This window comes from Pomacea canaliculata, linkage group LG3 (assembly GCF_003073045.1).
Source record: "Pomacea canaliculata isolate SZHN2017 linkage group LG3, ASM307304v1, whole genome shotgun sequence".
NCBI classification, from domain to species: Eukaryota; Metazoa; Mollusca; class Gastropoda; order Architaenioglossa; family Ampullariidae; genus Pomacea; species Pomacea canaliculata.
This window is the reverse complement of record NC_037592.1, coordinates 29,345,234-29,372,650: the sequence shown is the minus strand read 5'-3', so window position 1 is coordinate 29,372,650 and position 27,417 is coordinate 29,345,234. Positions and strand designations below refer to the sequence as shown.

The following is a 27,417-nucleotide window of genomic DNA, read 5'->3' as shown; positions in this document are numbered from 1 at the left end:
CACAGACGACGAGTTGATAGACAAAGATAGATGAGGTTATGAGAGGTTGGGGTTGGGATAGACGGATGAATGCGAGACAATTTTTTTAACACCATCCTTTTTTCACACACACACACACATTTTGAAAAGGGCATTACAAAGAAAGTACATCATAGGTCTGAGTCATGTAGCGCAGATACATAACAACCATCGCCGTTTATGTTTGAACTATAAAAGATTTTATCTCACACACGCAGGTGAGCGAACGCATATATACAGAGAGAGAGAGCTCCAAAGTACTTTGTGCTTTCTGTAGGTTCTGTAGGTTAAAAATTTTCTGAGACCAATGACAGAACAACCGCTCCAGTAGTGATGGGTAGATGAGTCATCATAGAAAAAAATAGAAGACACAGTGACCCATTCCAGATCTCATCCCCTTTCAACCCTCAGGCTACAGCACAATTAACTTCACTTTTCCTCAGAAAAGGTAACAATGGAAGAAAAGTCTTTGGCTTAGTGTTGCTACAGGATGTACACATACACAGTGACCCGCGCGCAAATTATGTCCCCTTGTAACCTGAAGTCTACGACACATTTACCTTTCCTTTACTATTCATAGCCCACGCCTGGCAACATGCATAGGTCACTGTGTTTATAACAAAGAAATTTTTGTTGTTTGCCACAGTCACCTTCTTAATCATGCTGCAACTGCAAGATCTTAAGTTATTCAGCTACTTTTTTTTATATTTGAGGTGATTGTGAAATAACAGAAGCAGCCTTTTGCTAGTTTTAAAGGTTAAAAGCGGAAGAAAAAAGGTATTGTTTTACGTGACAAAAAATTATATGTCTTTCAACGTATATGTCAATATTTATTTATCTGGATTAATATTTCTAGGGAAATGTCAACATGTTTTGCTGGCCTTGGCGATGTCAGGTACTAATCTCTTTTTTTTTCTACGGCATCATAACAAAGAACAGGAGAATACAGATAACTAGAACGATGTGGAATATTTTTCTGCCTTTATTTATTTCATATACTATACAGTGTCGAATAAATTAATGTTATTGCTAGCCTCCACGGAAGGAGTTGACAGTCACGTTTTTCTAAAGCCATAATTTTTCTCATTCAAGTCCAGTTCTCATGAAAAAAAAAAAAGACGAGTCATCAAACAGCAGGAACGACAATACAGCGCGGCATGTGGAGAGAGGTGAAAATGATAAGACACATGTTGGTATTTAAGACGAGGCTCTGCTAGCATCACCATCAATAACAGCGAAGCAAATTCCACGGATCTGTTCTCGGCGATAAAGCACAAACCCAGAGTCGGGGGCAAGAGATTCATAATCTCGTGCGAGCCTTCGGCCAACGGTAACCGACTTGTTGCGGGATGAATGTGAAGTCCTTATCTCCAGGTCCAACTTGATCACAGTGATCAGATTGTGGAGGTCCAACACGCGTTCTGGAATGTTTGACATGGCTTTTGTAAACAACCACGCACTCCTGCTGTTGCTATGTCTCGAGACACACGGACGTCCACACCCGAAGAAGATGGATCTCTTAGCTTGTTCTTCAAGACCATTAATTCTCAGTTTCTTTCTTAATGGCTGATGGAATTCCTTAGAGATGTTTTTCCCTAATAGTTATTCTTTCGTAACTTAAGAATTCTTTTGACTGACTGAACTTGTAACTTTGAACATGAAATGCAGCAGTATCTCAAGAATCACATTCTTCACTACCAGGTCCACCTTTCACTTTGCGTGTGTTTGTGTGTTTCTCGAGGTTTGTAGTTTTACTGACAACTTCTTCCCAGGTTCCACCCTGACCAAGAGCTGTCGGAATGGAAACGCAATGCAGTGAGAAGAAGGTCCCCTGATCCCACGGTCAATACTGACAGCCAAGAGACCTTAAACGTTCAATTCCACCACAGTGATTAGGAAGGACCCTGAAGGGAGGAATGGGTGGGGAAAAGGTGGTATCCTATCTCGTCTAGACCCTGGATTAGCGTGGCCCAGACATCTGCAGACAGATCAAAGTTACTGTTTTGCAGGCAGCGATGGACGGTTGCCGCAAACAGGTCCATAATTCCCACAGCAGTGTTCCGCTTGAAAATCAGCTGCTGCTCGAATTAGCCATGCGAGGATCGTTGCCCTAGAATGATTCCATGGCCTTTGAGTTGTCCTCCTCCCTCTCCTCCCCTCTCCTCCTTCTCCTCCTCCTTCTTCTTTCTAAGTTACTTCTAAGAAACCAAGAGGCACTGGCTGATCCAAAGCAAATAAAAAAAATACCTTCAGCATGGGTAAGGATCTTGGGGAGAGGGAGGGAGCAGAACCGTCCCTGCCCTTACAAACGTCAGATAGATAAATGTCATGAATGGGTGCTACTCTCTTTCTCTCTGTCTCTCTCTCTCTCTGGTCACGTGCTGCACGTACCGGCGTCATCGCGACCATTAACAGCTGTAAGTGGCAAGGTGCCGAATGTGCGAGAAAATGTCTCTTGAAATTTGCTGCCAGCCCGCCAGAACTTCACACCCACGGTAGGTGAAGGGCCTAGAAGAAAAAAATACGTTTAAGTGAAATTTATTAAGAAGGTTAAAAAAAGAGATTTAGTTAGTTCCTATTCCCACCCGAGCCTGGCGGGTCTTCTGTAGCACCTTAGTCTTCTGCGAATAGAATTGACAGCGAAAGAAAACGCAAGCACAAAAAAAGAGTATGAAAGAACACGTGCAGGTTTTTTTTTTTTTTTTTTTTGCCTTTTTCCTTTTGGAAATGCGATAAGTACTCTTCATTAGGTGCCCCAAAACAAGCAACGAGGTGCGTTGAGAAGCTTAAAAAACCTCGTTAACTGTACTGGGGAGCACTTAAACTTGGAGGACCTCCACAGCTTTCTTATGGAACACATTGAACTTCGTGAACTGTACTCCAGAGTACAAAGAACCTCGTAAACTGTCCTACCATCCCACTTCCAAGAACTGTACCGTGCAAAGATCTGTGTTGGACACTACGACCCGATGATCTGTGCTGTGGAGTGAAAAATCCCTTCTAACCAGATGTAGAGTGGAAGGTGTGAGACTCATCAACATCTAAGCATAGTCAGGATCCAAACGTACCTGTCCCACCTGCGAGACACGTAAGCTCTTTTCGGATCTCTTCCAAGCTGCCTGCGAAAATCAATGCTTGCACGAAAAGACCCAAGAATTTTAAATTTTATAAAAATAAAAAACTCAAACATAAACTGTTCAGCAGATTTAGACGGCATGACAAGATACAGGACCCATTGTCCTCCAGCCAGTCCAGATACAAATGTGTCTTTCCTTAACAAAGCCAAGACGCAACAATTTTCAGTAACGGTAATCGCTTCAAACCAATATTTTTCCTCTTTCCGCTTCCTTTCTTTCAGTTTGGCATATTCACGGACTAAGGAGCTTGGAAGTACAGATTACATAAGCTTAGCCTCGATGGTGCCACAGCTAGTGTCCAGGCGATGCTCATTGTAAGAGAGCAGGCTCATTGTCTCCTCCATGTGTGTCGCTGCAGAATAATGGCAATGGGAGCACCGCGCGCCAGCTCATTATCCGCCGCATTACAGCTGGATGGTAAAACGTAATGAGAGGAAAAACGGCAGCTGTGACGAACAAAAGAGGAAACAGCAAGAGCTGAGGAGGTATGAAAAGCCCTCTCTCAAATAAGGTGAATGAAAAGAACCCGACAGAATTATAAGAGTGGAAAGGGACTGTTTCCTGGAGGAGGGAAAAATCCATGCAAAAACTTTGTTAATGATTCTTTTAAATTTCAAGATCACAATAGTATGAGATGAAAGAGGTACATAAATCGTTGAGACTGACCAGTCCGTGTCAGACGTAAACTTGACATGTCATAAACTAGTCTAAATAAGGAAGCAAGGGCTCATCTACACGAGGGTTAAGAACATCATCTTTGTGATCTGAGAGACCAGTGTAGACACTAAGCGGGGAACTGGGAAATTTTCTGTACTACTGAGTATTCAGAGATCAGTAGTTTTGCCTGTGAGATGTGTATCGCCGAGGTCTCTAAATCTCTGGAACAGGCCAAATATAGCTTCGTCTAGTCAAAAAAACCTTTTCTGTAGGACTTACTTAGAGACAGATGAATGAGAATCGAGAATCTTGTGAGTGTTGAGTGCTAGTTTACCACCACAGAACTGTGTTTCGAATCTTGGCGCTCGATTTGCAGGATGCCTACTTCGGAACAGGAAGTTCATCTTTCAATCAAATTAATTTTTGTAGAATGTAGATACAAAAGACGCCCTGGCACAGCCCGGCCCCGAGCACGATTGCATATTAACGGCAATTACTGGTAAAAATGAAGGAAGCGATGGCAAGGCCCTGACCCACATTCGAATAATAATTCAGTGAATGTCGGTCAGCGGACTGAATGAAGGACGTCTAAATGTAGCTTCTGTAAAAATGTTATTGAACTGACTGGACTGTTCGACGGAAGGCAAGATTTCGGCGTGAAACCAGTGGTATTTATTATTTGTTGGTGAGGGTCCAAATTTGGTTTTGATATTAAGCTTTGAAAACTTATAAACAAGATACTTGTCATTGAATTCTCCATGCTGCTCCCAGGGCAACGACTTGTCCTTACTTTATAACTTGCATTTCTGGAGTTTCCACAATCGTGTAAGCAGGAAAAGGATACATCGCAAAGAATTTTCAAAATCTTTAATCGAGATTGACATTTTTTTGTTTTAACAGGAAACGACTTTTAATCAGAGGGGGAAGACGCCCGAGAAAACAATAGGAGGAAAAAACAAATATTTAAAATAAATATTTGAATCAAAGCTTTGCGGGAAGCATCTGGAGCAGCCGTTTATCACATGCACTCACGCATCAATCCCATAATATTTCGGACGTAGTTTATGATGACTCAACCGTTAGCTTTGACTTTTTCAAAGAAGACATCTAGGAAAAGAAGCAAGGGATGAATGAGAGAAAGGAAAGGGTTTTATTAAAATTCATTACTCATTGGAAGACTCAAAATTTCAGAAACCTTTGCAATCTGTTTGTTTTGCTATCACATCAAACGGAAATGAAATTACTACGACAGGGCGAAGAACTCACAGGACTACTTTTGACTTGTTTCTCGATATGTTGAGAATGTGTGCAGGTTCATCAATAGAGGAGAAGACACTTACTCCCTGAAAAAAAAAATCATAAAAGTTCAAATAACGCAAAATAATATCGCCTTTCTTTGAATTCCAACTCACGCAAGACTGCAGTTAATTGGTATTGAGGATGGCCATATCAATTGATAAGCAGCTGTACAGAATCAAATGACAGAACACATTTTCAGCCATTTTAGCCAATTAGCTTGCTCGGTTTTTGTCTTCTTCTATCTCTCTCGCTCGCTCAATCGTGACACGTTTACTTTGATTTTCTTTCTTGTTTTAAAAAAATCTTAATTAAAAGTGGCATCGTGTATTTTCTCATTCTGCCTCGTCAGCAAGCTGTACCTTATATTTTCGCGATGCTTATTACAGTCTAACATTTCTACAAAGAAAAGGGATTGGCATTATCAGTTTCCTGTTTCTTTGCTTTTTCGGCTGAGGCAAAATTTTTATACCCACTTTCCAAAGTTCAGCTTTTCCACATCACCACATAAAAGGCCATACCGTCAGTAATGACTTCCTTGGCGTCATTTCCTGCGAATGGATGACCACGTGACCCAGCGCAGGCGTCATTAGGATCTCGTCAGCTTTTATCTCTTTTAACAGGAGTAGAGTGCAATTATTTTCAAATCAGGCATGTCCGTTTCTCTTTTTCGACTGGCAACTGAAGCAGTTTTTCGTTGGTCTACTTAAATTTCCATTATTCTTTGTCTTTGGCGGCCCGAACTCTGTGGGTTCCCAAGAGGTCGATGAGTAAAGAGAGGAGTAGGATTATGTTTTAAAGAGATGGAAAGTTAAAAGATCAGTATTTGTTGATTTCCTTTCTTCCCTTTTTCTAATTTTTTGTTTTGTTTTGTTTCCTTTCTGCCTTTTTTATTCCTTTCTTTATTTGTGCCCTTCTTTTTCGGTTTTTCATTCTATCTTTGTTTTACTCTTTTATTCTTTGGAGCTCAAAATGAAAAGGTTGACAGGAAATACGCCTCTATATTTTTTTCCTCGCTGGATTATCGAAGACCAAATAAAAAAACCAGTGGTGCTAAGTCTTTGGGCAAAATAAAAAAAGGGATATTTTAGAACTGATGACAATGAGATGTAGGTCCCAGTGAAACTGAGCGCCCTTGCCTCGCAATAAGACCTTAGAGGCGAAGCACACTTTGTTTGCATAGTTTGCTATCTGCCTACCGCGGAGAAAAACATCAAATAAATTATTGTTCACTAACAATAACGTGTTCGTGTAAAAAATTTTGTCTTTAGTACAGATTAAGAGTATATTTTCTTTCTTTAAAAAAAAAGTCTGTGATCTTTTTTGCGTGATATGAGATAAGTGTTTCTTTATTTACAACAAGCGCGCCACACACACGCAGGCACACACACACTTACATGTACATACACTTCCTTCTCTTTTTCTCTGGTAAAAGATTATAGCAATATGCAATTGCTGGTTTATTATTATTTTATTTATATATATATAATATGTAATCTCAACGCTGCTAAAAATCGTATTATGAAGCAATAGTTAAAATCGCGTATTATGAACCATATAGTTCATTATTACTGCCCTCGTAACTGAATACTGCTCACCCGCCTATCTCCTCACCTTCTACTCCTACACTCTTAAAAACACAAAGACGCATGCTCACAATAAGCACGTGCAGCTCTGCAGATCACCCCTGAAAAAAAGGCTTTCTGGTATCCTCAATTTACCTCTGAAAAAAAATGATTTCCCAATATCGCAAGGTAACCTCTACTTTATTATTTCCCTTTAACACCCTTGAAAAAAGAGACTTCATGATATCCTCAGATCACTCCTGAAAAACAGATTTCCTGACATTGGCAGATCACTCAAAAAAAGGACACCATGACATCGTTGATCACCCTTGATGAAGAGACTCCATGACATTGCCAGATCACCCCTGAAAAAGAGAAGTCATGACAACGGCGGATCGCTGATGACCACCAGAAAAGAAAAGCAATAAAAGCAGTCTCCTTCCAGATGAAAGAGTGGTCTATTCTTCCTTCCGTGGAACTCCTGCATAGGCATGAGCAGTGGTGGCAAGACGAGCGCTTTTTTATGAGACTCGCTCCGTGCCCACCGTCGTCTGCTGGCGACGGAAGCAAACCACCTCACGCCCAGTTTATATTTCCTTTATTTCGCCCTCAGCCCTCGGTCCCTCTTCGCCATCTTTTCTTGGCAAAGCGTGTAGGGAATGCTTATGGCGGTATTTCTAAAATTGTGATTCTGCGCACGAGAGCTGATCGCAGCCGACTACTCATACGTGCGCTGTTCTCCTCTCGGTCTTTTCAAACTCTCCTGCGTGCGGTTTGTATCAAGCGGTAAAGTAATTAGTAACCGAGAAAGAATGGCTCTAAAACTTAAAAAAAGGGGCAGCACAGCTTCTTTGACAGTTCTCTCCTCCTCTCTTTCCCTTTCGCTGTTTTCCACCCTCCCATCCCTTCATCCTTCTCTTTTCTACCCATCTCTCTCTCCTTACCCCTTCTTCTACCTCTCTCCTTCTACCCTTCATTTTCCTTCTTTCTACTTTCACTTTTGCCTTCGAATTAGTTTTTTACACTTTCGGGTAAAGAAACAGCATAGAAGGATTTACATTTATTTGCTAATAATATAATTATTAATAATAATATTAATATTTGTCTTAGTGAATGTAGAATGAGTTTGTGTTATTTATGACTTGGCTTTGTAACGAAATGCTGAATCTTCCAGAAGGCCTAGTTAAAAGACTTCGAAGCTGCTTTTCCTGCAGTCTCTCGCTATAGGTCCAAAGATATCTGTAGAGCTTTAGTTGTGAACCAGACTAAAGATGTCATCTCGATGGTATTTTGTAGACCTCCAAGGTCTCCATGTCTTGTGAAACCCTCTTTGATCTCCAATCTTTCCCTTCTTCTGAAGAACCTTCACCTCCGCTCCAGAGCCCCGACCCTCATAATTCTGGGGGGAGGGTTTAAACCTTGAAATAAAGTTTCATCTTGAGTGCAGGCTTCTCTTGTAGCTTTCTCATAGTTCCTCTGCCACAGCCACGCAGTCACCCGGCGGTAGTGAGCTGTTTCCCTTCGCTCGTGTCAAAGTGGAGAGACTTAGCCTCCCTTTCTCTTCTTTGCTTCCATGATCATCCTCCCCTACAGTCCTTCCTCACGACCCCTTCCCCACCACCACCACTACCTCTGCCACACTCATCCCCCCATGCCCAATAACCACCACCCTCCTTCCCACTTCGCTCTTCGATTCTTTGTCCCTTGAGGTTCCTTTCTCATGCTGGCTGTGGTCCACCCTAGAAATCGCCCCCAACGGCAAGTATCGCCCCGGTGCAAGTCTGCAATTAGGGGCTACTTCCCGGCTTGGAGACCCTCCATGTCCTCACATCACTCGAGATGGCGTACTCAACTGCACGAGGCTTTTTTCTTTTTTAAAAAACGGAAGTGGAGAGAGGCATGTGATGTCAGGTCGTCAGAAAGTCATTTCCGGCTTTCCTTTGGGGCACACTCAGGGCCGGCAACTTCTAACCAACACTTCTAGACCAATCAAATGCGGTGTTTCCGGAAAGCTGTGTAGGTTTTGCGTCGAAGAAACTGGGAGGCTAAAATTCTGGCAACAGTATCTTTCAATGATATGGCTACATCCCTTACCCGCCCTCACCTCCCATCCCCTGCAAAAAAAAAGGAAAAGTGGTAGACTTTGAGGAACCCTTTGATATAGACGGTTTGTAATTTTTATTTTGCTTTAATACACCACAGTCAGCCTCTGCCATTACCCACGTAGTGACGTCATTTCCTGCTCTCGTCTTACAGTCCGCCTACGTATACATTTCTGTTACCCAGAAAATTGCATGGCTTTTGTTATCGCGGGTTTTGAACTAAGACGGTTCGATTTTATTTTAATTAGAAAAGTTTTAGCACAATCAGAACGCTAGCCTTGCAAGTCTCTCAACCATAATTGATGCCAATTTTTAAAATGTAATACAAAAAAGGCTAGCTAAATAAACATGAAAATGCATTTTAAACTTGAATGTAAGATAAATGGAAGTTCTTGTATATTTCCAATTATTTCGCATTTACTTGTCTCATCTCTTTCTTATCAATAAAAACACATTTTTGAAATCAAGAGCTGTGCAATTTTCCGTTAACCTTATAGTCTGTGAGGATGAAAGTTAGGTCTAGTAGAACATGTTCTAATTTTTACATTGGTGTTGTAGTTTTAAAACTTTGTTTTCTACTGTGCTTTAAGTTTCAATGGCATTGTTGGGAGACATTTTCTCTGTCCCCTGTTCGTGTATTTCAGCTGAAGTAACATATTGTTTTCATTGATTGTAACATTCCTTAGAATGTTCAGGCAACAGTATTTAATTGTGACTTTTCTCCTCCAGACCCTTTCCCCCCCGTGGTCAGATTTGCCCAGACTTTAAAGTGAATCACATTCGCAGAGTAGTGGCCCTTGACTCAGATTTCAGCTTCTTTCCCGCCTGTCTAGTGTGACATCTCCTTTAGAGTCCTTAGGTGTGCTCCCCATCTGCTCACTCCACCCCTGTGATTGTCAGATGGCGAGAACTGTGGAGAATAGAATCAGCTGCCTTGTCAGCCGTCTGAAACTCGAGTGACCAGTGGACGGCGCGCGCCGCCGAGTGGTTTGAACTGGAGAATGGTTTCTCGGCTTCAACACCATCAGTTCACACATTGTCTTTATTTCTCTCGTCACTTTCTCTACCTCCTTTTCTTGCTTTCTTCTTCCTCTCTATAGTTCTCGAAACAGTTACATTCATATGATCTTCCATCTGTGCCCTAAACCGATAAAATAAAGTTTCTAAGCTTTCCGGGCATTTTATAACCGGACAGGTCATCCAGCATGGGTCTTTTTCGAAAATTGTTAATAACGAGGTCATTCATTAAGAATCCTTTGCCCACCTTCTGGTGCTGCAGGTACTCATCACTCAGAGTAACTTACAGATCACGTGTCAGCACAAACTGCCTCAGGATACGCCAGTTGGAAGCTGATAGAGCGCCATCTAGCACCACGCGACCTTTTACATCTTGGTGCTTCCATTGGGATAACGCACATAATTGTTTTCCAACATTTACTGCATAAAAATGCGGGGTGATGCGGGGTGATGTGGGGTTGATGTGGGTCGGTTGGAGTGGAGGGTGTTAGTCTGGAGGAGGTCGCGAGGAGCTGCAGTGACTATCAGTGTACACTCTCCGGTCACGCGGTTCAGTATCGGTCACGTTAGTGTGACGTCACAAGCAGATCACTAGCGCCATCTCGCGCTCCTCCGGATTAAACTAAGTCTGCAGCCGCCTGTTCGTGTCACCACGTGCAGTGGTGCGTCCGGTTGGTGTCACGCTGGTGCAGTGTCGCGTCAGCTCGGAGCGATGCCATGAAATTTCCTATCATTACAGATCGGCTTTTTTCTCATTTTTTTTTTCTTCAAAGAGAGATTTTAAAGATGTGGCCAACGAACCATAAAATAAACCAACAAAAGAAAAATTAGACACAAGACTACGTAGCATAAATGTTTTAACATTATTATCAAAGGCAAGAGAGCTTTTTTGTAACATTTGCTTTATTTTTTTGTCTCCGTCCTATTATCCTTCCTTTCTTTCTTCTCTTCATATTTTTTTTTCGGTTTTCTGTATTTTATTTCTCACACGCCCCTTCAACTTCTAAAATAGCAGTCATTATTCATCTTGCTGCTGTTTAAAGTCTAAGCTGTGGCAGTCTTGCTTTTCCAGAAATCGTCTGTTTCTCACCAGTGCCTATTTCTTATCATTGACAGGCTGCATTCTGAAGATCTTATTCCCACAACAGAAGTAGGAATGAAGCTTTCTGTTGCCCCCTTGATTTCCAATCCACGAAAATTAAATCAGCGCAATAGCTTTTTTCCGTCTCTCAGACCCCTGTTCAAGTGGCTGGCTTTGGAGGCAGAAGAGTGATCCCATCTTGGTGTGTCGCAAAAAACTGACTTGTTGAAATCGGATTGGACAGAAGATTTGGAAAGAGGGAAAAAGGTTACTAGAGATGAAAGCCTTATTCGATTGATCATCCTTGTCCTTTATTTCAGTTTCATCCGGAACGGGAGCAGGTGGAGGGAGGGAGGTGGGTGAGAGAAGATCATTAACATTTTTATAGGGGATCGCAAGAGAAGAAAGAGCGCCGTCAGTTCGTCAGTCTGTGTGCAGAATAATCAATTTTTACATCAATAATCAGTTTTGACTCTTTCTGTTCCCGCAGAATCAACAACCAGTGGAGGACGCGCCAGGGCCTCCGGCTTCCCAGCTTCCGGTCACAGCGAGCCACGACAATGATCTCGATCTGGAAGCCTTGCAAATTCACCAGATGCTCCTTCAATCGTATCACGAATCAAATTCTGCGTCGGTGAGTTGGTTCATACATACTCCATTTCTGCTTCACGTGTTTTCAGTTTTTCTTTCATTATTTGTGTCGGGAATTTTCTTGGTTCCATTTGATGTTCCAAATCACTTTGAGTCAATGAATCAGTCAGTCACACTTTCCTTCCAGTATTTACTCTAACACTTCGTAGAAGCTTTTCTTTAAGTTTGCATTTCTGTGTTGAAAGAACGAATAGTTTCTTAGATAATAGCATCGTATTGTTTTCATTTCCTCTCTTGTTTCTAAGCGCCTTTGCCTTTTAAGTCTCATCTTCCTGTTTGCGTTGTCTTGGAGGCTATTTCTTTGTCCAGTCGCTGGTCCTCAAACACCTGCAATCAAGCGTACGTACGGCGTTTTCCTGGATGTTCATTTTGCTCCGATTTATTTCCCGCTGGAAGTGAGAAGTACTCATTTCCGGCAATATCCTGTGTAGTTGCTCGGAGACGCTCATGGTGTCCGCAGAAGGGCACGGTAGAGGAAGGAGTCGGTAGGGGGAGGGTTGATGGGAGGAAACGAATGACGTCTCTCAAGGACGAGAACTCCGCGTTAATTGTTTCGCGGTGCCGAGGTGGAAGCGAAGTGATGAGACCTCGGTTGTCGCGTCTGGCACTCGGCAAGATGTACAAGCGCCTGGCACAATGGCAGGAACACTCGCACATTGTGATACGCTTTTCTCTCTTATACGTGTGTGCTTAGTGTTTGAAACAGTCCAGGAAGGAGACATTTTGAAAGCTGAGTCTCAGTACAATTATTTTGATGGTAGTGTAGTTATATATATATCACGATGTTATTTCAATGTATAACAATTTTATCAAGAGTAGAAAAAGAGTATCATAGGCTTTCCTGAGTTTTATTCCTGCTTATTTCTGTCTTCCTGAATTTTGTAATTGATAATCAGCAACTAAGCTTATATCTCGGCGAAGCAGCTTGCACTATAAACAGCTGTCACGCGAAGACGAGAAAATACAGCTTGGTTGAGATGAGATCTGAACCCTACGTCCTCGATTCCCACAATTTGGTGAATCGTTACTTTATGGACTTACTAGTGCTAACACAACTGCAATCCATTTTCGTGCTCTCCTCGTCTGTCCTCTTGAATTTTGTAACGTTCTGCAAGATGAAGAACAAGAAGTTATGTAACAATTTTAATCTGAATTATTGCAAACATAACGGTGTATTTCTGGAGCTCGATCTGAGCTGGCGTTTCATCAGTTAGCCATGCGAAGTTCTCAGCATCGCTTTTTTTCACTGAAATGTTTGCATGTAGAAATTAAAGCATGTGTAGTGCTAGTGTTCTGAACAGACCCTGGGCTTTGAACCCACTCAGGATCTAGTTTTGGACAGGTTCCGGTTTGGGACACGCCTCTCGTCCCCACTAAACTAAAACTTAAAACTAGAAACATACCGTTCAAGACACTAGCTTGTGAAATGTGTAAGTCCTGAGTTCACATCTCCTCCTATGGCATGATTTTCTTTTCCTGTCTGTGGCACCTCTCTACAGGCCAGGCTGCTTTGCATCGATATCTTTAGGTGTACGCCGTTTCCCTTCGACAAAGAATACTAATTGTCCTCTAACAAACATATCCCCGTCCCCTCACATATCTTTCCAGGCGGATGTTTCCCATTGCGGCGACTCCTATCCCCAACACCCTCACAAAGAAAAAAAATGTTTGCGTGATCTGGTCTCACGAAGCAGCGGCGCGCCTGCGAAATGAGCTGAAGAATCAGATCTCTAATCCTCACAAGAGAGATGGGAGGGGTGGGGAAGGCGGCAGGGAGGTTGGGCGAGGGGTAAACAGTGGGGGGGGGGGGTCAAAGAATGAAAGAAGCTACCACATGGAAGAAGGGAGGTTGCGGCGGTCACCGTTCTCATATCTAAGTGATGATGACACTTAGACTCCCGTGCACGCAACCTGACCCTTCTCGCCGAGGTCACGCGACTGTGTAATCGCAGCGTCCCGAGATGAAGGCACTGCAGGCGCAGGTCCCTCTTTCTCTTGCTTCTAGTCAACGACAGTGCCAGGGGCTTGAGAAACGATGTCTGGAGCAGAAGGTGAGCCGTAAGACCAGAGAGAAAGAGAAAAGGGTTGGGGGGTTGACAAGGAGGAGGGGGGATAATAAACGCAGAAACCGGACGAAAAAAATTCCAACAACACTTCAGTGCATTTCGAGGTCTGATTTAGTTGTCTGGAGTGAACCTGATCGGCTGGCTCTCCAGGCACCAACTCGACATCGTCGCTGCTGTTGTTTCTGCCGGTAGTCGTGCTGGTGTTTCTGATTATGGGGTTGTGTTGATAGGGATGGTGATGCTATTTTTTAATTGGCCAAATTACTTCCAGTGTTCCATCAAGCTATTTGCGTTCTGCATTCTTTGCGTGTTTAAATGGTACGTGCACTTTAAAGCAGCTCTTTTCGTCTTAAAGATCCTGGTCATTAAAAAAATGTTTGTCCGTTCTTTCTTCTCAAACCGCTATGTGTGTGTTTGTTGGGGAGGGGGTGGGTGGGCGTGCGTGTGCCAAAGAGAGACAGAGAGAGAAAGATCATAGCCACAACATCAAAAGGATTTGTAACGGGCCAGTGCACCAATCGCCTTTGCTCCGTCGGAGAACTGTCAACACGAGTTGGTCGGACAGGGGGCTTAGTGCATATTAAGGCGCTCCGCAAGGGGAGCTCAATCAGGCGCTAAGGGTGCTCTAGGTTATCCGGCTGAGGGTACTTGGGGACGCGGCCAGCGCAGCAAGTGTTCCTCCCCGAAGTGGCATAAAAGTCTTCTAGTTACACAGAAGACCGTGGATGCCTTAGACCTGGTCAGTCAAATCATCTTTTTTTTTCTTCTCTTGCTGTTTGTTCCCCTCTTTTTTCTTCTTTATTCTTCACTTGTTCCTTGACATATTTTTTTCCCTAACCTACGTCTCCCCTACCCTACCCCACCCCCAATCTGAAAGTTATCATGATGGTCTTATCTTTAGCTCTCCAATCAAGATATCCCTTACACAAGCCCATTCAAGCGCGTTTCCTCGACCCATCCATTATTGTGTGTTACGCTGCCTGATGCAAGTTATCTGACCAGCAAACGACTGTACCCGGTCCAGACTCTTGATTACACCGAGAGTATGATGACCAGGAAGCGGCCATACTACGTCTACATACATAGCGCAGTCAATACGTCTCCAAAGATGGCGGTAGTTTGCTTGTTTATCTCCCTCCCTGGCAGACAGACGCGATTCCTCAACTTTGAGTGGGTCTTTACCCATTCGTATTCGGCCATCGATCCCTTGGTGACGTATTGAGTCATAGGACATGCAAGAAATGGAGCTGCTGTCACGAAAATGATCGCGTTGTCAAACGCTGCGGAGGAAGAGGGAGTGGTGGGGTGGCCGTGGCGGGTGTTTGGGGCCATGATACTGAGAGAGTGTGATCAGCCGCAATATTTATGAAATATTTATTCCATCGCTCATTCTATCAAGTTCCCTTTCTGTGTGTAGCAATTTTCGAGTGCTTTTTTCAGCACTCAGGTTCTTGCAACACAGAAAGCACTTTAACGGTCTGTTCAGCTTCCCGGTAGTTAAAGACATTTTCTGGCGGCTGCCTGCTTGCTCTCTCAGACAACAATCTTTTCTTACATGGCCAAAACTAATCGTCGACCCATTCATATTTTCCTGACTTCACGAAAAGAATGTTCGAGAAGACTTGCAGCTTTGGCTTTAGGATTTTATTTTTGTTTGGACCCAGGAAAGCTCTGACAGTTTCCGAGATCTTAAGCAGCCTCGAGTTCAGCACGCTCCTTGTTCTCCGACGCAAGAAGCGGGCCACTCGATCCTCACGCGGACATGAAAGAACAATTATCTCCCTTGCAGGAAGTAGGTGTGCTGTTTATACAGGGTATTCTTCAAGCTGAAGCATCGGCTGTACTTAATGTTGTGCATTAGCGCAGGGCGTGGCGTCAGATCGATTCGTGTTGTGTATTGATCTGCAGGTACTGATTGCGAGCTGCTAGAAAGACGTTTCATGGAGGTAATTTCCATGGAAATAGTTATCGAGCCACCTGCAAAGTCAGTTATTTACAATAAAGGCCATGAGCTTACCTGGGATGTGCAACATTCAGAGGAACATGTTATCCATGTACATTCACGAATCTTGGGAGTGAAAAACGTCATACAACCTCAGTGACTCTTTTCCTTTCTAACTAAATAATTTATTTTATTTTTGTTGTCATAATGATGCTGTGATAGTGTAGGTAATGATTGTAGATGCTGTACACCCCACAGCAGCAATAAAATAATAATCTTTTTAAACGTCCAAATTCCATAAACATTCTAATCAGCTTTTTCCACCCAAGAACAAAACTCGTCTTTTTCATTCGTCAGGCTGAAAGCAATTTTCTTTATCAAGTGTTTAAACAAAGAAGTTCTTTATGAGCAAAGGTTTAGTTTCATAAGTTTTATCTCTGTAGTAGTAGCGGTCCACAAAAGAAAAAACAACACTGATGAAACTGGCGGTGGAACCAGTATTTACGATTAACGCTCGCAATTTAAAAAAATAATAATAATTGAAGGATCACTGGTAATGAGCGAGAAGGGCGAGGTCCAGGTAATCTTCATGAATAAAACTTTCGTTTTCTGTGTGTCTTTTTTGTAGTTCCGTTTTGTTTCTGGGTCTTCTTTGTTAAATTGTACTAATACGATCGAGCAGAATGGCATACTGCATTGTGGTGTGGTGTTCGCTTACAGTAACAGTTATTTTCTCATGTCGCATGCGGCCACCCTCTCACCTGCTTGCTGGCTTGCTTTTTGTTACGACCTTGTCTTCTTTATTTCACAAGAGAAAACTAAATCTTGTCGCTTTAAATTTATTTTGGCAAGTCAGTTCTTACTTTCTTGCACTCAGTTGAAATTTGTCAGCTTTACTAACAAGATTTGTTTCCCTTATGCTGTGATCTTGATTATCATTTGAATTTAAGTTGATTCTTTAAGTAGAGTTGTACACTTTTTTCTTGCAAAGCTGTTTGCACAGGAATGAAATGTATATCAAGCGGTATATAACAAAGTAGTATACATCATCAGCATTCATGCACACATTACGAACAGAAAGATACACATAACTCAAACTGTCTTCACTGCAGTTGTCAGAATGCGACGTCCATCAAGCTACAAATTCAGGAAAATAAAACACAAATACTTTTATAATAAAGGTTTGAAGAAGCATATTTTAGATTTTCAATCAAACAATTAAGGTCCAAAATAAAAACTCAATGCATGTCTAAGAAAACTGTCCGTTTATTTTCCATTTTTGTTTTAAATCTGCAGGGGCTGCTTGTTGTCCGGGTTTTATTTTTGCTTAGATAGGGCTCAAGATCAAAAGAATGTACGCAGTCTGTGTAATTTTAGCACAATTAAATAAATAGGATTCAACCAAGGTGTCTGCTTTCTTTCCGTTGACACAATCATCTGCACAAAAAAATCGAAGAAAAACACGCTTCAACCTTGCAGAGTGCTGACCAGTGGCAGATGGGAAACCGCGGGCCTGACGATCAACAAAGTGACTCTTCAGGGGAGACCATTCCTAGTGACAGTGGACGGGGCGGAAGTGAGGAGGATGTCAGCCATGCCGGTCACCTGGGAATGGCTATGAACGGTAAGAGGGAAAGTGTGTGTCTAAAAAAAAAAAAAAAATATGTCTTAGATTTTAACATTAAAGAAAATATTTAGAAACTTTACAACCTCGTGATGAAAAAAAAAAAAAAAACATAGACAAAAATCCAAACACCGCATCTCCTAGAATCAATGTGTGTGTCCACACTGGTTTATTTTTACCAACCGACTAAAATCTCTTCACGCGTGCTTAATTGCCCGATTTTCCCTAATTGAAACAAATCAAGCTTTCAGGAAGAAATATTGCATAATCGTGGGAGTGGAAATGGGTTTTTACAAGATGTTTGATATTTTATTACAAGAGAAAAAAGGTAGCGATAAATACAAGTTTGGTCTACAGCTTGTACTTATGCATGCTTGCAGTCGGGCATGTTTGTTGGAGGAATGCTGTTCTTATTTTTATTGTTTTTATTGTCTGTGTGTGTGTTGGTGGCCGGGTGGGTGGGTGAGCAGGGCGGCCTCAAACCCTTTAGTTGGTCTTTATCTGGTTGTCTCTGACAAGAAGAAATTTTAACAAATTTCCCCCTAATCTGTCATTGCTATACGCCGCTCCTTCTTTCCTTCCCTTTTAGGTTCCTTTCTTCCTTCACAATCCCTTAAAAATCCCCCTTCCTCCGTGTGTTCATTCTTTCTTTCCTTCTTTTGCTCGATCTTTACTCTCCCGCCCTCGCTGACATGCCACACACTGTGGCTCTTGTTCTCTATCATTTTCTGCCCCAAGAGTCGCGACAGCTCTTCCTCTCTGTCAACATCCCTTGTCTTCCCAGCATGCGTTTGCTTTGCCAGCCCGGCAGGTGAGAGCCCCAGCAGGAAGCGGCGAGTCAACAGCTCGATAGCACGGTGGGACAGGTGTAAATTCGTTGCTGAGATCTCTGACAACAAATCGATGGGATGTCCCTGTCTTTATTTCCTGGCTCATCCCACAATCTACGGTCTCGTACCTCGTATTTTATTTCTCCATAGGTCCCAATCCCCCCCCCCCAATCTCTCTATCTCTCTACCTCCTTCTGACAGTGGCCTTAGGTCTGTTTTGAGTAAAAATTGTTTTGGATTGCGGAGAACTGAAAGCAGGTCACACTTGGTCTCACCTGATGCCGACAACGTCCTCCCACCTTTGGCTGTTTACACAGCGCGCAGGCGTGACGCTGTTGTTTACTCGCCGCATGGTCAGACACGACTGTCACAATGAGGAAGCGGGATGGACACTCTTGCCATACTTCAGCGCACCCGCGGCAGGATAAAGGCGTCTGGATTGTAGATTGTTACAGGCAGATTGTGCCTCTCATCAGGTCCGTCCTGCCACGCTCATTATATTTTCCTTCGCGAAAGAGAGAACATGCGTGTGTGGGAGAGAGAGAGTGGAAGGAGGCCAGGATGGCAGAGACAATCAGGCAATCAATACCGATCAAGCGTTAACAGCAAGGCCAATGAATTTACTTTTGAGATTGAAATTATTTGATCATGATCATCATCAACATTATCATAGTCTTCTTGTCCTTCTTCTCCTGAACAATGCCTGTCTGTGAAGAAATTCTGTAGGATAACCTCCAAATACAAATCACATATTTCCCCACTTCTCCATCTTCCCATAAAGTTACAGGAAATTCCAATTATGTGTCTTTAACTCTAGGCCTTATCATCAAAAAGGATATTATTGTACTGCATATATATTATGCTTGAAGATGGGAAACAATGGTCTGTGCTAAAGTTGTCAGGATTCTTTTGTTTTGTTTGTTTTCTTGCCAGCAGTATGTGTGTATGTCAGCTTGACATTGCTTTTTTTGTCTGATTTGCACTTTCCTGCTTGTCAAGCTGCATTTTATAACCTTGATTTAAAATGGAGTCCTTCCAAGTATCTTTAACAAACAAACTTCATCCAACGCCATTTCCTTGTCTCTGGCCTCTTGTTCCCCTCTGCACAAGCACTGTAACCGCGTGTAAGCCTAATACACAATGATGGAGAGCACAGAGAGAGAGAGAGGAGGAGGAGGATAAGACGACACTACACTTAAAAGATTTAGAAACTCTAACAGAAAGAAAATCAGTCTAATCAGTAGTGTAACTCTTAACCACTTCCTGACAGCAGTCTCGGGTTGAAAATTAAGACCTAGAAGCTGACTCTTACGCGGGAAAGGCTTCAGGACACAGAAGACTGTCACGTGACACCTTCTTCAAGGTTGAACAAGTATAAAAGGATATAAATTGTTTACAAAAACCGAAAAGCTCACTATTAGTAATGTAAGACCGGCGTCTGCTGCAGCGGTTACCGAGTCAAAATGCTTTCATCGCTTGAAATGACTCCCGAGGAAGACCAGTAAGTAAAAGGGATTTTTATTTAGGTTTTTAATGCTTATGAAAGGTTGCAGGTGTAGCATTGGGAAATGTCGAGGCTAGTTACGTCAAGAAGCTATGCTGCCATTGAATTAAATCGCTCGATTTGCCTTTGTCGATCACGCAGCTGTTGGCTTCTGGATTCAACAGCTGCAGTCTGCAGCTGGCTGGCGAGGGCAAAAACAAGACTGGCACAATGAGCTCTGGGTGAAAGTCGGTCTTAAGGAACAGCTTTGCCTCAAACGCTTTTTTTAAACTTTTTCTGTTTCTGGAAACAGAACTTTTTTGTCTTCCCTCCTTTCCGCGTTAGACTTGATAATGAAAGACACACACACATAAACAAACCCATTGAATATATGATCTTGATCATTCTAACTATTTATATATTAGCTGACATCATACAGAATTTACATTATGAAATGTAATACAGAGCAGTAAAAACAAATGCTTTGTCAGCGAATGAATGTAAAAGTTCCAGATTCGCTCACACTCGAAGCATTCTTGGAAAGGTCAGCTTCAGTTTATGAGCTTCGAGCAGTGATTTCAAACATCTAAAACTTAAACGGTTAATAGAACTAAAACCAAAATTCTCTTCTTAAGACTCTCAAGTTCATACCAGGACATATATCAGAACTCGGTCTTTCACAAATATCAGAACTCGATTCTGGAAAACGATTGTCTCGTACGGCTCGGCACCTTTTCCCACGTCGATGACTAGAATTTATTCACTGGTGGGATTAATTGCTGACAGCAGGTTTGTTTGACATTTCACGACGTTGGCGGGGGAAAGGCGGCAGTAAAAGCAAAGATTACTGGCGCAAAAACATGTCTACCTGCGTGACGCAACTGACAAAAAGACAGGACGCGCCTAGCGGAGACAGCGGCGCCCTCTGTGCCATCGCCGGGGAGGTAACCTGCGGCTAATCCCAGGCAGCGAGCACCGAGCAGATTCTCGATCGCTAATATCACTCGGGTGCCAAGAAAGACGAGAACGATCGTGATTGTCATTCTGCTGCTTCTGCAGAAGTCGAGGCTTGCCAGCTGAAACAAAAGTGTGGGAAGGTGTACGGTTATGGGGTGGGTGGGGTGTGACGGGTGGGAGTAGTGGGTGGGGTGTGACGGATGGGAGTGGTGGGTGTGAAGGGTGGTGCTGGGTGGGTGGATGATGATGGCGGGGACGACCGCAGCTGTCTCTACGTCTCACTTTTTTGCTTAAAGGGATGCTGTGGTTGCAGGGAGCAAGCTCGACGAACAAATGGCTGCAAACTTTGACGCAGGGTGATATCGACTTATCTGCGAGCATGTTCATCAATACCAACTCTGTAAATTTCAAGCCCAGCAGACCCACAATGCTGTGCACACATTGCTGGGCTTCTTCTAACGACAAAAAAGATGTCTGCCGTTAATTTCTGACTGTCAAGGAAGAGGGTTTCTTTTTTTATTTTTAGAAGAACTAGAGAACTAGTTACAGTCGCAATATTTTTAAAATCATTATACGCGGCGGCATTAAGTGCTGTGTTAGTGACGATGGTGTTGCTGATGGTGGTAGTAACAGGTGCGGTTTGATGTCCTTTCCCTGCACAAAAGAATCAAATCATCTAGTTTATGCGTTTGTTATTCTTGTTCAAATTAGTAGTGTGTGTGTGTGCGCGCGCAAAGTAACAAGAAAGAACTTTCGGATAAAGCCTTATTTAAAGCGAGGAAGATTAGGAAAATAAATCCTTCACGAGTAGTATTTGCTGTTATTGTCGCAACAATAGTAAAAGTAGAAAGCTGCTGGTAATCGTTTTCTTAAAAGCGGATTCTACAGCAGTAGTACTCAGTGAGTGAGATATGAGGCTTTACAACACATTTATTTTCTTAATGGCCTAAGACAGTGTTCGCGCATCCAGCCGTTGTTAAGTGTAAAAAAAGCATCACAGTAATCTCTAGAACTGCTAAAGGTAACAAAAATACTATGACATTTTTTTTTTAATTTTGTTATCTTATTGTTTTTTCAAAAAGCAACGACAGGACTCACATGGAACAACTTTGACTTCCATTTTGTTCGTTTTAGGCGTAAAATAAAAGTAAAGTTGAGTGGGAGTGTCTGATGACGTCACATCGTCAAATTAAGAAAACAGTGTATTGCGTTGCAAAAGAACACGACGAAAGTTCGTCATTAAAGTTGATTATACTGATTGTCAAACTCAGTGTTCATGTACTAGTCCTGGCACAAGGCGAACATGTAGAAGGGAGACAATTGCCAGGTGTGTCTTCTGCCACTTCCGGCAAATGCAGCTGAGCCTGTTTCCCTCAGTGCTGGCTGGTGAATAAACATTGCTAGCTCCTGATATTCCTCGCCTCAACAAACTATCACACTGTGCTTTGTAATCAATCTTTTTCCCCCCGGGCTTTCCATAGAACCGTAGCGTTCTTTAATTACCCTCGCACGGCAGATGGAAAATAGGCATCCTGGCAATAAATGTAATTTATATGATTCTCCTATCATTTACCAGCAATACCATGAAAAAAAGTCCCCAGCTAAATAGGTGGCAAGATGAAGGGAAGTCAAAATGTATTGGAGAGCATTATTCTCGTGTTCTCTCAAGTCGCAGTGTTCCCTGCTGCTGACGGTGCGATAAAGCAGTTTGAAACCCCAAAGAACTTTCTTGCTTTCTACCCAAGTACCCAACTCCGGCAGCCTCCTACCTGCGTTGATTGATCCTCCGCGACTGTAGTCTACATGCAAGCGCTTTGCTAGTTTATCGGTTTATTTAGCAGCATGTTAGAGACTGCATGCAATTAAACAGTTCTCCATTAGCGTCCTCTTGCACGATGGAACCATTTTCTTCCCATTTTCCCACCACGGCAACTAAAGTTTCACATACACACGACCTCGTAAAAAAAAAAAAAAAAAAAAAAAACGGAGTGCAGAGTATGTAAATTCGATTCCAAGAGAGCGATAATAAGGAAGTGAGAGCTTTCACTCTCAGCAACAGTCGCAGCAGCGCCTCCTATAACTGACAATAATGTCAACACAGCGTCGTCAGCAAGATTCGCCGGGGATGCTAGTCTCGGGAAAACGTGCTTTCGCGCGAACAGTCTATTGACGCAACGAGAGCTGAGTAAAGTATTTGTTGTTTTCTTTTAATTTTATTTTCTAACACTGGATTTAACACTTTGTTTTTCGTGGATTTAAGTAAAACTGGCTTCAGGAGAGTCGGCGTAAGTAAATAAAAGAGGTAAAAAAAAAAAAAAAAGAACAGTGTAGCACTATAATTTGTCTTCGCTGGAGTCCAAATAAACAAATCTTTGTTAGGAATTATCGACGTCTTCTTCAGCTTTTGAATAAACCATCTTACAGAAATCAGATAATCGATTTGTGTAATGATGGTTCTGACTTTCAAAACGAGGCATTGATGTCATAGTGGCTGAAGCGCCCGTCACCGCGACCGTGGGAATTGGATGTCGTGGGTTCGAATCTTGGATTCGACATACCTCTTTCTGGATGTGACACCTGTTTATGCGGCTATCCGTTGGTGGGATTTTTAGGGTACACTGTGTGTGTGTGTGTCCGGCTTTGGTGCTTGAAGAAGGTGCAATAATATGCGTAGTATTTTGTAGAAATAATAATAATAATAATAATAATATATGGGCGTTAGAATGGGGAATTTATAAGCAAAACTTCAGCCATTGAGAGGACATGAAACATTCTTAAACATTATGTGTATTGTGTTGCAGACCACAGCCGCTTAGCATCTCTACACGACCCAAGCTTTCTGTCAACCATGCCGGGTTCGAGCCACCATCTCTACGCCAACAGTCACAATCCAGTCCGAAACGCCTACAGCTACAACCCCTCCAAATCCAGCGTCCGTGATCCAGTGCGCAACGGCTCGCGCAAGCACGTGACTTTCAAAGATTTGTCAGCAGGAAAACGCTTGATTGGCGTGCGTCCACTCCGAGCGGGGACTCCGGCTCTGGCAGGAGGGGTGACAGCAGAAGTTGGTGTGGCATCTACTGCTCTGAGAGAACCATCTCGGCAAGGAGGAGGCGTCAGCAACGTTTCCAGATCCATGGGCAACCTGCCTGAAGATAGCAAAGTCTTTGAGCCTCCGAGGTACACCCAGCCTCCCTTTCGAAACTCACCTCGGCCGACAGTGAGTCATTTCAGCGCTGGGGGAGGAAACCCAGGGACTGTCGCTACAGACCTATCCCGAGGTTCCCTTGTACAACTCAATTCTTCCTCACCTGGGCTCGATGCCTCCTCCAGCGGAAGTAGTTTAGATTCTCAACGGAGCCCGACAGTCAAGGCCGATTCTCCAAGAAGTAGTTCCTCCGTGCACGGGGGTGATTTTCCACGCGGCGTAAATATTCCTCCGCCCCCGGGTGCGGTCTGGACAAAGACGGGGGCTTTTTCTGCGTGCGAAGGTGTGAAGGCGGGCAGCTTACTGCGGACTGAGCCGGCAGGAAGCAGCTTCCGTCATGCGCAGGAGATGCAGACCTTTCACCCACCCCGAACCCTGACCTCGCGCCAGTCGAGCAAGGAGCTTCCTCGTTCCCTGCAACCATGCCCGAGAGAAAGCCCACTGGGCTTGCAGGAGCAGATCCTTGGCGCGAAAGACTGGCGTGGTGACAGTGGCGCCGCCACAGACGATGGTGACGACCAGAGGTCGACGACGACGACATCTGGAAGCTACACGTTAGATAACGAGGATACTTATGTTGGGCTGGATGTGAAGCAGTCGCCGTGGAAGGATATCGTTGTGTAGCTTTTTTGCCTGGTACTGAGAAGTCACTTTGATTCTCGTGATGTTCGCCATCTTGTGAACTTTGAACCTTTTGCTGGTAACTCAGAAACAGAAAGACATGATCGTGCACCTGCGTGCAGGTCAAACCATGTGTTGTAGACGAGGATTCGTTGTCGTGCTTAGAAGAAAAATAAAAACAGACGATAAGATGGGATTCGTGATAAGACAATGTACAAACGGGCATTTGCAACATATTTCTTTAGTCTTTCCCCCAACCCTTTCATCCTGCACTCTCCTGTCTTCCTTTTTTTATTTATTTTCTTTTTTGTCTCACGTGGCCTGTCTTTGTGTGTGTGTGTGTGTTATTGTCTTCATGCATCATTGGATCATTTTTGCTTCTGCAAGAGTACACTTTCTGTGAGAGACAAAGAGTGCTTGGGCACTCGAGAATGCAATGCAATGCAATACGTGTGTCTGTGTGTGTGTGTCTGTGTGTGTTTTGTGAGTAGATCTGATAAAGAATTTTAAATGGTGCTTTGTAGTAGTAACCACACTAACTCGTCCTCCTGCTGCATTTTTTTAATTTTGTTTGTACACGTAGAGTTAGAATTAAATCTCTTATTCGTATCTGCGCAACAGCTGGTTGCACCACTCTGTTTAGCTGATCGTATCAAGAGGCTTGTTCCGCCTCAGTTACATGACTTGATGACTTGGCGAGTGAGTGTGAAGCAAACGATTGGGCGGTTGAGAGGAAAAACAACCTTCTTCCACATGGCGTCGACATGGAGACATGAAACATGGCAGAGAGGGACAACGGGAGATGTCTGCATCGGTCACTTTGTCATGTCTGGCACATGCCGATTCCACATGAGTGGGTCAGCATGTCTTGGAAGCTTCAGCCAGAGTTTTCACGAACCTTCTGCCCAACCAGGATGTGTGCACTGCCTTTCCGCACACTTCGTGAAGCACGTTCTTGGCCGAAGAGGCTGGACATTAGCATCTCTTCCAGATGGCCGCGAGTGTTTCAGCAGTGAGCACCTGTTGGTTACTCGTCGATTGGAACGAAAAAGGACATTTTTTGTAGGCGACAAGAGTGACAACAACTGACAAACAAAACTGGAGGTTTTCAGTGTACTAAAAGGACCTGCTGAAACTGTCCTCAGTGCATCAGTATGTTACAGCTACAACTGCTCGATGAACTAAATACTTCAAGACTTTTCTGATACGGAAAGTTTGAACACGACAGTAACTGAAACAGTAGCGAGGTAGTTGCTCTGAGTGGACAGAGAACAACTGGATCAAAACCCTCATCCATCATCTGTAAAGTTACGGATTTCTCATGACCTGCCTTCACACAACCTCAAAGAGAAGGTCTCGTTTTCCTCCACCCACTTTATTCTCCTTCCCCACCTTCACCGTGTTGAGCGCAGTGAGAAAGTATGTAACTACCAACCAAAAACCGTTTTCGCAATCCTGGAAATGGTTCCTCCCGGTTTATGATCTGCAGTATCGATCCGGTTTCAGTTTGGCCACACAGTGATGTTTAGTCAAGTAAAAGACAGCCTGATAACTTCATTTCGTTAAAACGTTTCCGTTTACCTTAAAAACACAGGCGCATGGGCCAGCATCGGGGAAAGAGAGCCTGGGCTAATGGTGTGGCGTTGCATTTGCTATATTAAATTTCATGCTCTGCCTTGTCCTGTGCCAGGGAAGAGGTTATCTGGCCGTAATTTCGCTCAGCTTGGCTTGCGGCTTTGGCCAGCGAGCTACTGAAGCCGCCAATTCCTTGCCGGCATGACAGCACTATTAAAATATTGGACAGTTAAGATTAATGGCGCGTCGCACGAGCTGGACACAACTGCGGCGGGGATGGAAAAAAAATAAAGACACATCTATCATAATGTATTGGAAAACTGTCACTCGCTCGCGATAAGGCCCACTGCATTCTTAAACACCCGCAGGTCGAAAAGGACAACGCGTGGTGAGCGAATCGGGGATGGAAAGAGGGGGGGAGAAACCGCAAGCATAATGACGAAGATCGTTCATGCAGTACCACCTCCCCTCCATAAAATAAATCTGAACACTTCCGTAAATGCATGATTCCCTTTGTTGGAGTGGTTGTGTGTGTGTACGCGCGCGCTAGAGGACAGAGCTAGAATCAGGCAAGTGTAAAATTTCAGGAGGACATGGAGAATTAAAAGGGGTAGCAAGTCTTTATGTCGCAATCGGATTTCAGCGAAACTTGACAATACCTTTTTAACAGTTAATGGCTTTTGTATACAACTTTGGCATTTGTGCTTTGAGCGAATTTTATAAAATCTGAAACTCGGATTAAAATACGGATGTGGAGGTGTAATGAAATCTTTATGAACACGAATGCCTTACGTAATTTAATCACCACAAAATGAAGCAGAGTCTAAATAAATAGTTTCGTTCTCTCTTTCTCTCTCCCTTCCTTAAGTGCTGTGAGCTCTGCCCTCTCTCTCTCTCTCTTCCCCTCCCTTCCTTAAGAGCTCTGAGTTCTGCAGGTGACTCCGTAGGACATGCAGGTCATAAAGTTAAGGCTTGACCCTATTTAGGAAATGAGACCCTTGAACAAAAATCATAAACGATCAAACGACTTTCAGCTTTGCTTTGCCCGCTGCCAGCCGGCCTCCCAGGTTCATTTTCAGAGGAGTAACGCTTGGCAAAAGAAAAAGGAGGGCGCTGGCTTATTTATTCCGCCGAACGCACCCGCTGTCGACTTGGATGCATATTTCATACTCGCCCGAGCTGGCTGCCCAGCAGGGCGACGCAGGGCCGTCTTGGTCACCTCACACGACCTGCCAATTTATTTTCACTCGGCCAAATTGATCCCTCACGCGTCCTACACCCTTCCTGCTCTACCCCTCCTATCTTTTCCCTCCTGCCTGCCTCCCTCCCCATCTCTTTGGCTCCTTGCCGCCGGTGGCCTGTCACTTCCCATCATCATTTTACTCTACATTCTTTCGCCTCCTCTGTTCGTTCAGACCTCTCTCTCTCCTCCAAGTTTTTTTTCAATGAAGTGTCTCTCTCTTTTTGGTTATGTGTTTTTTTTCCCCTTCTTTCACACTCTGTGTGTGTGTGATTCCTGTCCAGACTTTTGTCTCTGATGTAGCAGTAAGATAGAAGGACTCCGTGACAGCAGAGCTTACAGTATTA

General features: G+C 43.5%; 1 protein-coding gene across 1 annotated transcript in view; it reads left to right on the top strand.

Moving 5' to 3' along the window:
* LOC112559965 (protocadherin-1-like) overlaps positions 1-23,357 on the top strand; it is a 65,894-nt gene extending 42,537 nt beyond the window's left edge. Inside the window, 2 exon segments of the mRNA XM_025231484.1 lie at positions 11,364-11,507; positions 23,228-23,357. The gene's annotated coding sequence lies outside the window, so the exon portion shown is untranslated.
* The last annotated feature ends 4,060 nt before the right edge of the window (positions 23,358-27,417 follow it).